Below are 7,500 nucleotides of genomic sequence, written 5' to 3'. Positions count from 1 at the left end.
TGGACGGAGTGCCAACCCATCACAGGGCACACACACACTCTCATTCACTCACACACACACACACAATACGGACAATTTTCCAGAGATGCCAATCAACCTACCATGCATGTCTTTGGACCGGGGGAGGAAACCGGAGTACCCGGAGGAAACCCCCGAGGCACGGGGAGAACATACAAACTCCACACACACAAGGTGGAGGCGGGAATCGAACCCCCGACCCTGGAGGTGTGAGGCGAACGTGTTAACCACTGAGCCACCGTGTCCCCCCCATTATAATATATATATATATATAATGGAGAAATATAACCAGTCTGTGGTTTGCATGCCTACGTTTAATGGACTTTCTTTTCTTTTCCCTTTTAATAGGCTTCCCGTAGAAGCCTATGACTTCATGACTAATTGCTCCACAGCATCCATTATCTCTCCATCTCCGCTCTTCCCAGTCAGTAACGTCTCAGGCATGTGCGCGCCCGGGTGCCTTTTTACACCGATCATTTACACCGTAACATTAAAAAAAGCTCTGAGCCATCAAGGTCTACACAAGACACCGTGGTGTCTGCTATGGAGATGTCAACTAACGCTTGAGGTCCTGTAGGTTGTGAGGTGGAGCCTCCGTGGCTTAGACTTGTTTGTCCAGCGAATCCCACGGACGCTTGATCGGTCTGAGATCTGTGGAATTTATAGAACAAGTCAAAACCTTGAACTCAGTCACGTAACTCGACGCGTTCTTGCAGCGTAGCGGTGTACTGTATCACCCCCCTGCGGTGACCGAGGACACCGGAGCAGGACACGTGTGGACGTTACTTTGACACGTATCCTGCTTCGGTGTCCTCTTTAATCGACGCGTGAACACTTGTGTTTGTCCACACACTGATTTGTCCTCACAATTGTGTGTGTGTGTGTGTGTGTGTGTGTGTGTGTGTGTGTGTGTGTGTGCACTGTGCCAGCATGTTTGCGTGTGTGTATCTCAGGCTTACTGATTTTGACTGCTCTCTCTCTGGAGACCATGACAGTAAAGTAACCATGGCAACTAAAGGGCAACTAAATCCATCATGTGTTGTTGTGGCTCCTGCGAGCGTTTTATGCGCCGCACGTAAATCCGATCAGCTTCTTCGTCGTCTTCCTCACCGTTCATTGACGCTACTGTACGTTACAGATGACCCCCAAAGTAATATTCTCCTTCGGCATGTCGTCACGCTGTGTATCTGCCCCTCGCACTAGTGTGAGAAAAAGTAGAGAGTGTTTTTTTCCAACGCTCTGTCGACTCGTTCGTCATCACTTTCGCTACCAGCCGCCATGTAAACGGACAAAACAGATACGGAGCGTCTCATGTCTCTGTCGCTATTCAGCACAACATGATTCACTTTAAGTGTGTAGAAGTTGAAAAGAACAGCTTTTTTCTTGTGTGTGTGTGTGTGTGTGTGTGTGTGTGTATCCTTCACCAGAATATATGGAGTGATTGAATAATAATAAGAAGAAGAATAAAATTCTACAGAAACAGGCAGGAGAGAATAGGTGTGTGTGTGTGTGTGTGTGTGTGTGTGTGTGTTTAAATATAGCACAGTCTGTTCTCTCTTGTCCAATGTACTGCGAGCTTCCCTGTCAAGCTGAGCTATTTTTGTCCGGGGCAAACACACGCGCGCTCTCCTTCTCTCTCTCTCTCTCACACACACACACACACACACACACACACACACACACACACACACACACACACACACACACACACACACCAGCCATCTGTTTATCATTATGGCAATAAAGTGTTTAAGTGATGAATCAAATTTCCAACAGAAATACAATCTACAGATTTTTGCGCGTGTGATCGGTTCCTCTGTATATTTTGCCGTCATCGCCACCCGTACTGAACTGACTTCTCTTTCTTTCCCAGTTGCCATGAGCACCAAACAGAGACATGTGGGTGGAGCTAGAAGGAGTGCCGCACATCGATTGGCTGACGCGATCGCCGTCAGCACGAGAGACGTGACTGCTTTAAAGAAAAACATAAATAAATAAATAAATAAATAAATAAATAAATAAATAAATAAATAAATAAATAAATAAATTGTGATCGATTTTTTTTCCCTCCCTAAAATGTTTGGTTGGAATCTTTCTTGAATTTCCCGACGACAGAAAACAAGAGCATCTTTAAAGCGAAGAGCTCCGAACATTTGCTTAAAACTTCCAAAGGTTGTCAGGTCAATTTATTTATTTATTTATTCATTCATTCATTCATTCATTCATTTTCTACCGCTTACACAAACTACCTCGGGTCACGGAGAGCCTGTGCCTTATCTCAGGCGTCATCGGGCATCGAGGCAGGATACACCCTGGACGGAGTGCCAACCCATCACAGGGCACACACACACTCTCATTCACTCACACACACTCACACACTACGGACAATTTTCCAGAGACGCCAATCAACCTACCATGCATGTGTTTGGACCGGGGGAGGAAACCGGAGTACCCGGAGGAAACCCCCGAGGCACGGGGAGAACATGCAAACTCCACACACACAAGGCGGATGTGGGAATCGAACCCCCGACCCTGGAGGTGTGAGGCGAACGTGATAACCACTAAGCCACCGTGTCTCCCCTCATTTATTTATTTATTTATTTATTTATTTATTTATTTATTTATCTATCTCCCTCCCTTCTGCCTAACCTGCAGTTCGTGTTAGATTTGCCTCCACACCTCCTGCTAAGCGCACAACGCTACGATGTTTGTAACAGACAAGCCCAGACGAACACAGTGTTAAGGCCGTTCCTGCGTCCGTCTAGAACGTTTACCGTGTTTAAGGCTCGCACAGAAACCCCTCCGTACGCCGTACACAAGCACGGGGCGCTGTGATTTTTCTTTGCACGTCTGACAGTACGGTCTGAGTGTAGAGCTCGGTATTTACAGCGCCGCACTAATCCGGCTCGTCTCTCTGCCTGACTCGGGATGATGGATGTAGTGAGCGGGGCAGATATGTGCAGCATCGGGTCCTGCGCTACATCACTGTCAGAACTCCTGCACAGCACGATACATCCTGCAGAAAACACCATCCAAACATCACCCGCGGGGACAGACACGGACGGAGCTTCCCTCGGCTTCTCTGGGGACAGCAGGTTAGAAGACGGGAAATACAAAGAAGAAGATTCTTTTTATTTATTTATTTGTTTGTTTTTCTGTTTGTTTGTTTGTTTATTTATTTATTTATGTTTGTTTGTTTATCTTTTCTTGTGCTCTCACAATGTTCTCATGTTTCTTCAGGTTTAAGTTTCACTGATATTCTTAGCTTCGAGATCGCGACAACGAGAAAACGAAGAGAAAAATCGAAGGCTTTAAGAGGAGTTAAAGCTCCGACAGTCTGCGTGAGGGATTAAAACAAACCCTGTACCGAGAAAAGAAACCGATAACAGCACGTGGCAAAGTGATCGATCGTCGACGGGTCGGACTTTTTATCCGTTTACAGTTACTTTTGATGTTTGATGGAACATCCATGAGCTCCAGTCATCATGACATCATTGTCTTTCCCTCACAAGCCTCTTTTCTACCCCACCTCTTTTCTACCCCACCTCTTTTCTACCCCACCTCTTTTCTACCCCACCGGCTGATACCACTGTGATTTGCCAACAAGGTTTAGATTAGTAATGAACAGAAATGAGCAACATGTCCCACTCTTTAACAGTTTAGAGTTAAATGTAACGTTACAGAACATCTGAGACGAAGTGTTTCATTTCATGTCACCAACCACACTCGAGACCCCAGTGTGTGCTTGTGTGTGTGTGTGTGTACTGTTCCCCGAGACCCCAGTGTGTGTGTGTGTGTGTGTGTGTGTGTGTGTGTGTGTGTGCGTGTGTGTACTTTTCCCTGAGACCCCAGTGTGTGTGTGTGTGTGTGTGTGTAATTTTCCCTGAGACCCCAGTGTGTGTGTGTGTGTACTTTTTCCCGAGACCCCAGTGTGTGTGTGTGTGTGTGTACTTTTCCTCGAGACCCCAGTGTGTGTGTGTGTGTGTACTTTTCCCCGAGACCCCAGTGTGTGTGTGTGTGTACTTTTCCCCGAGACCCCAGTGTGTGTGTGTGTGTGTGTGTGTGTGTACTTTTCCCTGAGACCCCAATGTGTGTGTGTGTGTGTGTGTGTGCTTTCCCCGAGACCCCAGTGTGTGTGTGTGTGTACTTTTCCCCGAGACCCCAGTGTGTGTGTGTGTACTTTTCCCCCAAGACCCCAGTGTGTGTGTGTGTGTACTTTTCCCCAAGACCCCAGTGTGTGTGTGTGTGTGTGTGTTTGTGTGTGTGTGTACTTTTCCCCGAGACCCCAATGTTTGTGTGTACTTTTCCCCGAGTCCCCAGTGTGTGTGTGTGTGTGTGTGTGTGTGTGTGTGTGTGTGTGTACTTTTCCCCGAGACCCCAGTGTGTGTGTGTGTGTGCGTTTGTGTGTGTGTGTACTTTTCCCCGAGACCCCAGTGTTTGTGTGTACTTTTCCCAGAGTCCCCAGTGTGTGTGTGTGTGTGTGTGTGTGTGTGTGTGTGTGTGTGTGTGTGTGTGTACTGTAAGACAGATGAATCACTAGTCTGATATCTTCATGTGTTATTGTGATATGATGCTTACAGAACAACACAATGTCAAGTCTAATTCCAGTACAGATTTGTTATTTGAGCTGAACAGCAGTTAGGAAACAGGACAGGGAATCCCTGCTGAAGTGTGTGTGCATGTATAGGAGGTGTGTGTGTGTGTGTGTGTGTGTGTGTGTGTGTGTGTGTGTGTACATACAAGTGTCTACCGTTTGTAGAATTTGTACAGCATCGACACGGAAACGCTTTCAGAGGTGCATATAATCAGGTTTGATATCTGATGCCGTGTAAGTTCTCGGTCCTTGTCCAGAAAAGATGGAGGCGTTCCATCCGTGCCCTTTGGGAGAGCGGTTTCAGATTACAAGGCTAGGCTAATAATAGCGCTGTAGCTAACTGGGATAGAACGACAAACTCGCTGACATGAAAGACTAAAAGGATATGACGGATGAGTCCGGATAAATATACGTTTGTTGTTTGCTTTACGATCTGTAGTGTGAGATGGAGAGTGTGTATGAGTAAGTGAATGAGTGTGTGTGTGTGTGTGTGTGTGTGTGTGTGTGTGTGTGTGTGTGTGTGTGTGTGTGTACAGAAGAGAAGCTTAAAAGCTTAGCTCCATGGGGCTGAATAATTGCTTTAGATCTTTAAAATTTCATGCCGTGCTGGTATTAGTGCACTAAATAGCCTACTGAATGTGGTATAATCGAATCACACACACACACACACACACACACACACACACACACACACACACACACACACACACACACACACACACGTGCGCTGTAGTGTGTCTTACTGTAGTTCCATCTGCAAGACAAATCTCATCTTTAACATGTTCAGAATCCTTACTGGAAAGCCACCACACATCAATCAACATATTAACCAATCAGGTACCTGCTTGTGTCAGTAGCCACACCCACTCACCCACGCTCAGATGCGTCGATCTTATTTTTTCCGGGTCATTTCTCCTCTTGGCACGGTGGCTTAGTGGTTATCACGTTTGCCTCACACCTCCAGGGTCGGGGGGTCGATTCCCGCCTCCGCCTTGTGTGTGTGGAGTTTGCATGTTCTCCCCGTGCCTCGGGGGTTTCCTCCGGGTACTCCGGTTTCCTCCCCCGGTCCAAAGACATGCATGGTAGGTTGATTGGCATCTCTGGGAAATTGTCTGTAGTGTGTGAGTGTGTGTGTGTGCCCTGTGATGGGTTGGCACTCCGTCCATGGTGTATCCTGCCTCGATGCCCGATGACGCCTGAGATAGGCACAGGCTCCCCGTGACCCGAGAAGTTCGGATAAGCGGTAGGAAATGAATGTATGAATGAATGAATGAATGAATTTCTCCTCTTTTATCCCGTTCAGGAGAACAAGACAGGGCTTCCACCAGCAGGAGAAGCCCCCCGAGTCTGACCGACAGGGAGCAACTCGACAAGCCCTAAAAGTTTAATCAGGAGGCTTTATTTAGAACAACAATATCCACAATAAGACAATAAGAGTCTCTTCTTACCGAGACTCACTTTCATCATCGGTCAGATTATGTTGTTATCTGTGATACGAGACACGGGTCAGATGTCAAGGTCGAGACAGGCCACAAACAGGTCACCGGCTTCACGGAAGGTTGACGTGCCGATGATCCGGTTTCGAGGAAGATAGATTCTGATTCCGATTCAGAACACGACCCAATGTTTAAGTCAGTAGGTCATTATTTACATTTGTTACGTCTCCTAAATCGCCTGTATTTCCTAAATAATTCATCATTTGTGATCCCTTCTTTCTTTTAAAACATCAACACACACACAAACACACACACACACAAACACACACACACACAAACACACAAACACAAACACACAGGGCTCTGAAGGACAGCAGTGGTATGATAGGTCAGATGAAGTGCACTAGAACAGAGGGAAAGGTCTCTATCTCTTTCTTTCTCTTTCTCTCACACACTCACACTGTAGCTGTCAGGCAGGCAGTAATAAGCACTCTGACTGACTGCAGGATCCGAAATTAAACCTGGCTCAGGCAGCGTGGTGTGTGTGTGTGTGTGTGTGTGTGTGTGTGTGTGTGTGTGTGTGTGTGTGTGTGTGTGCAGTTTCAATCTGCAACTAATCCATGGTTTCCTTGTGAGCAGATCCCCTACCTGCAGTTCCCTTACAGTGAGTCGGTGTCACTGTCTCAGTTACTGATTCACTCACTCATTAGGCTGCTCACTCATTCACACATCATCCACTCATACATTCATTTATCAAACCTTAAACTCTTTTACTCACTCACTCGTTTGGTAACTCACTCACTCACTCACTCACTCACTCACTCACTCACTCACTCACTCACTCACTCGTTTAGTAACTCACTCACTCATTCACTTGTTTAGTAACTCACTCATTCACTTGTTTAGTAACTCACTCACTCATTCACTCGTTTAGTAACTCACTCATTCACTCATTTAGTAACTCATTCATTCACTCATTTAGTAACTCACTCACTCACTCATTTAGTAACTCACTCACTCACTCACTCACTCACTCACTCACTCACTCACTCACTCACTCACTCACTCACTCACTCACTCACTCACTCACTCACTCTCCATCACTCTGTTTATCGGTTTCTGTCCCTTCTTGTGTATAAAACAGCCCCTAGATCAGTTATACATATGTTTAACAAAATACTTTCCAACCTTTGGTTATTAAACTTAGTGGTAAATCCACTTCTCCTGAGTTTTCACAAAAAGTTGGCTATTCACAGGGTTGAACCTGGACATGTTTGACAGCACATCATCAGGGAGCAGCTCATTCTGTTCACATCCCTAAAGCAAAGTAAAACCTGGAGCCACTCGCTAGCTGAGTAATAAAGCACAGGGGACAGGAGGGTTAGAGGAAACAGATGGATGGAGATTCCCTCTGACTGTGGAAGGATGAGGGTCTCACCAGCAGCCACAGCG

The 7,500-nt window shown here is 46.3% G+C and overlaps 1 protein-coding gene across 4 annotated transcripts in view; it reads right to left on the bottom strand.

Annotated features, from left to right (window-relative positions):
* The window catches only part of kcnh7 (potassium channel, voltage gated eag related subfamily H, member 7), a 49,845-nt gene that overhangs the window by 31,986 nt on the left and 10,359 nt on the right, over nt 1-7,500 (bottom strand). The gene's annotated exons all lie outside the window — the stretch shown is intronic.

The sequence above is a fragment of the Tachysurus fulvidraco genome, chromosome 5 (genome assembly GCF_022655615.1).
Source record: "Tachysurus fulvidraco isolate hzauxx_2018 chromosome 5, HZAU_PFXX_2.0, whole genome shotgun sequence".
NCBI classification, from domain to species: Eukaryota; Metazoa; Chordata; class Actinopteri; order Siluriformes; family Bagridae; genus Tachysurus; species Tachysurus fulvidraco.
The sequence above is the reverse complement of the archived record's forward strand: the minus strand, read 5'-3'. Positions and strand labels throughout refer to the sequence as shown.